This window comes from Triticum dicoccoides, chromosome 3B (assembly GCF_002162155.2).
Source record: "Triticum dicoccoides isolate Atlit2015 ecotype Zavitan chromosome 3B, WEW_v2.0, whole genome shotgun sequence".
Lineage (NCBI taxonomy): Eukaryota > Viridiplantae > Streptophyta > Magnoliopsida > Poales > Poaceae > Triticum > Triticum dicoccoides.
Window position 1 is genome coordinate 806749201 of NC_041385.1, and position 4681 is coordinate 806753881.

General features: G+C 45.8%; 1 pseudogene; it reads left to right on the forward strand.

Annotated features, from left to right (window-relative positions):
- Positions 1 to 2082: 2082 nt before the first annotated feature.
- On the forward strand, positions 2083 to 4278 carry LOC119280108 (annotated as a pseudogene).
- Positions 4279 to 4681: the final 403 nt, after the last annotated feature.

The window sequence follows — 4681 nt, forward strand, 5'->3', positions numbered from 1 at the left end:
ACATTATGTTGTATTTATCAACCCGCTTCAACATTGCTTGTGCTGTAATTATTTATTCTGTCAGTGGAATGCCATGCATCTACATGATTTTATGGCACAGACAACTGATTTAAGTCTATTCTGAAATTTTGCGTTGTCATATGTACTCTATATGGAGTTCTAACCGGGTTATTGATGTGTCTCTTAAATATTATATAGCCAACACAAACGTTTTTTTGCTAGGCCAGTATATTATGGAGGCTTTATTATTCTGCATGAAATCACCCACAAATTATATAATAAGAAGTTGGATGGAGTTATTTTCAAGATCAATTTTGAGAAAGCCTACGGCAAGGTGTGTTGGTCATTTCCAGAATAAGCCTGGCAGATGAAGGGCTTCTCTATGATTTATAGAGCTTGGGTTGTAACTTTGCTTAGAAAGGTAGTGCTTCCATTGACGTAAACGATGGCGTTGAACAATTTTTTTCAATCTATGAAAGGGTTACATCAAGGGGATCCTTCATAACTTTATCACGTATTATATTTAATACAATGGTTGGCAAGTTAAGTATCTTCATTAATTCTTCGCAAAATGAAGTATCTTCATTAACATAGGTAGTCAGATTAGAGGTCTTACCGCTCATCTAGTTTTGATGATGGGCTGTTTATTCTTAGATGTTTGAATGGAGCAAATATGAAGCTTGTTGCTAATTTCGTCTGTACGCAGGATGTGCGTGCGACGTGACATCAAGGTCCAACCCCCGGTAGCTGGTTGTTGGTTATGGAGCAGGTGGCTATGGAGGTTTTTTCCCGACATGGGTGGCAGCTTAACCTTCGCATCGACCCACCACCTCCTTCGACATAGGCATAGTGTCGGTCTATAGGACTCTACTGTTGCCGTTTTGTCGGTTTTTATTTGATGATTTTTGGTCGGACTTTCGGATTTAGCTGTGTGCATCCTAGTTATGCAGAGGCCTGGTGTTACTCATAATGCTTTGTATCCATTTGATACTACATTTTGAGTTAATAAAATCGCCCTTTATCGGAAAAAAAGCTGGTTGTTGGTTTGCATAATGAAATCTATATCGAAGACTTGGAGATCAGAAGTTATATATCTGCTTGTTGACAAACTTCCAAAAATGAAGCATCAAATAACTGTTGTGAGCTTTTTCCACATAACACATATCTTCATGCCCCTCTACTACTTGATATGGTCTTTGCACCTGTCTCGTGCTGCCTTGCTTTCTTTCCGCTCCAACTTCTCTGGACCTGGTGGCTATGACGCCCAAGACTTTCAGTTTTGCGATAGACGCCCAGCCTCAGATGATCCATCTGACAGAAGCAGGAGAGAGTCCGAACATCCAGAACAGATATAGTCTGATTGGTGCACGTGCAGCCCGTGCCGCTGTGGGGCGTCGTCATCGGCGAGCTCGCCCGATTCACCACCTCCCTTTACATTCCAAAATCAAGGTAAACCGTGCAATCAGTGGCACCAATTTCACTTTCTTCCTCGGGCATTATCCTCCGACGAGAATTCCCAATCCCCTCGACAACGGCCAGAACATCTTCAAGTAAAATTTTAGCAGGGTCACGTCCGGTGATGACTGAGCCGTGGCGGTTGAGTTTGACACGTACATGAATATTGAGGTCGACACCAGCAAAAGCCCAAACAAAGAAACAAACGCGTACAGCTTCCGAGGACTTCCTCAACTCCATGTATTGTTTGGCCGTGTGCTTTATTTATCAAGTGGGACGAAAGGCTGTTTTGATTTGAAAAAAGAAACAAATACCACAAAGCACAAACACGCTAGCATGCTGACGGAATAACATATGCTTCAGATTTGGTCAGACAGCACACATATCTACGTAGGAGATAGCGCAGAAAGGTGTCCCGGCGTTGTCGTTTGGCTTTAAGTTTTCTGTTCAACGGACATTACTAGAGGCCATTGCAACCTGTAAACAGGATGGGCGTGCAATGTCGGAAGATTTCGAAGCTAGTTGTTCGTGTGCATCGCGAAATACTTGTCGTAGGTTTCGAGGTCAGAAGACAGAAGTTATATATGATGTGTGTTTGTTCACGAGCTTCCAAACAAAACGTAGCAAATGGCCGCTGTGAGCTTTTCCCACCGAATACTCTTCATGCTCCTCTGCTACTCCATATGGTCTCTACAACTACCTCGTGTTACCTCCCTTTCTTTCAGCTCCAAATTCTCCCAGCCCGGCTACGACGCCAGGGACTTCAGTTTCCATGGCGACGCATACTATGACTCTCAGTCTCAGATGATCCAACTGACAAGAAACGGTGAGGATCGAAGCATCCAGAACAACGTAGGCCGAGCGTTCCTCGCCACGCCCATGCCGTTGTGGGATAACGTCACCGGCGAGCTTGCCCGCTTCACCACCTCCTTCACCTTCCAAATAAAGGTAAACAGTACAAAGTACAAACACTGGCGATGGCTTGACATTCTTCCTCGGGCATTATCCTCCGACGAGCAAACTTGACGGCGTCGGCGGGAGCCTTGGCCTCTTCAACAATGGCGTCGCGACTGGCGCCGTGGCGATTGAGTTTGACACGTACTTCAACGCTGGGGTCGACAACAGCGGTAGCCACATGGGCATCGACATCAACTCCATCGTTTCCCGGGAGTACACCAACGTGGCCGTGCCAGGCAGGAACCTAACGTCCGGCCTCCCAATGACTTGCCACATCAGCTACGGTAGCGACACAAAAATCCTAGCGGCCGTTCTCCAGATCGGCGACACGACATACCGTGTCAACACAAGTCTTGACCTGAGGCAGTTCTTGCCTAGTGAGGTGGCCATCGGCTTCTCGGGTGCCACCGGTGTGGCTGTCGAGCTACAACAAATAATGTCCTGGTCATTCAACTCCACCTTGGAACCGCCACATGCACGGAAGAACTCCAAGTTTCCGTGGAAACTACTAGTAGAAGCAACTGGACCGGTTATCGTTTTTTTGGCGATTGTGTGCATCTTTGTTGGCGTCCGACGACGGCAGCTATGCACGAGAAAGAAGCATTACAGAGCTCTCGCCAGAGGCCTTGAACATTTTGATTACCATAAGCTGGCACGTGCAACCAACAAATTCTCACAGGAGAACAAGCTCGGGCAAGGAGGTTCCGCCTCTGTTTATCGGGGCCAACTGACAGATAGAGATGTGGCGGTAAAGAGATTCAGGCCAGTATCATCCGGCGAAGGGAGGAAGGCGTTCGAGGATGAACTCGCTATTGCCAGTGGCCTGAGGCACCGACACCTAGTCCAGATGATAGGCTGGTGCTACGATCGCAAGAGGAACCCGGTTGAGTTCATATGCTGGTGGTGGGACGACTGGTACACGCGTGTATTCCTTGTGTACGAGCTTTTGCCACAAGGTAGCCTCGATCAACACCTACACAGGGGCAATAGTTGGTTACCATGGTCCAAGAGGTACGCATTATAACAAAACTGCTCTACGTACGATGATTTTCCCATCCGATCCGTACGACCAGAGAGCAACGCATCTCTAACTACTATGGCCCACAAACTGAATTATGTATGATTTGGCTCTAATCGTACAGTGTTGGACAGGCAGTCTGTCGTACGTATAGCAAGGTCGGCATTATAATGCCATCTCGAGAGCATTTACATCATTGCATGCAACTTCATTTTTTCTCGATACATTATGAATGGTTACATGCTTCGACAAGCAGGTACGAGATCATCCTCGACCTAGGGTCTGCACTGCAATACCTCCATGTAGACTGTGAACAAGGCCAACAATGTATCGTACACAGCGATATCAAGTCCAGCAACGTGCTGCTTGGGTCTTCATACGGTGCCAAGTTGGGTGACTTCGGATTGGCAAGGTTTGTTCACCACGAAACTGGGTCACAGACCACAGATGTTCTGCAAGGCACTTATGGATATGTAGACCCTGTGTTCCTCGACACGAGCCAACGGAACAGGCAGTCAGACATATACAGTTCCAGGATTATCCTACTAGAGATGGTCTCTGGAAGGGATCCAACCATGTGTCTCCATGATAGGCCTCCATTGTCATCATGGGTAAGGAGTTCGTACCATTGGAATGACATCCTGGACGCCGCAGATGAGAGGCTGATAAGCGGGGAGTCCAATGTCGTGTATCAACAGATGGAACGCACGTTACTCATTGGGCTCTTGTGCGTGCACCCAGATCCGAGCATACGACCGTCCATCACCCAGACCATGGAAGCCCTGCGATCGGAGGAGCTGACATTGGACATTGCTCCCCTAGCGCCGGTGGCACTCTCGCTTGCATAGCCTTTGTAGTTCAGGATTTAGTCCAAAAATCAACAAAGTAATACTAGATACACGTATTTACTTTTTAATTGATACCATAACTATATTCAATATTGAGTCAGGATGTATTGGGAATAAGAGTCATGTGCTAGAAAGCCGGATGTATGCATCAATTGATGACCCGCACAATTGAAAAGTGGCTAGATTTCCTTGATTCTAGTACAAATGCAGTTTTATATTTTATATGATTTTTAATAAATATTTTAACCATTTTTCCCATACTGAATGCTTGTATGAAACTATAAATGACAATATCTAGTAACAAAAATACAAAGGTGAACTTAGTTTCACGTGCTCCCATGTGGATAGTAAATTCAAAAAATACTAAAAAACCAAAAGAATATGAAATTTCGGGGAATCAAAC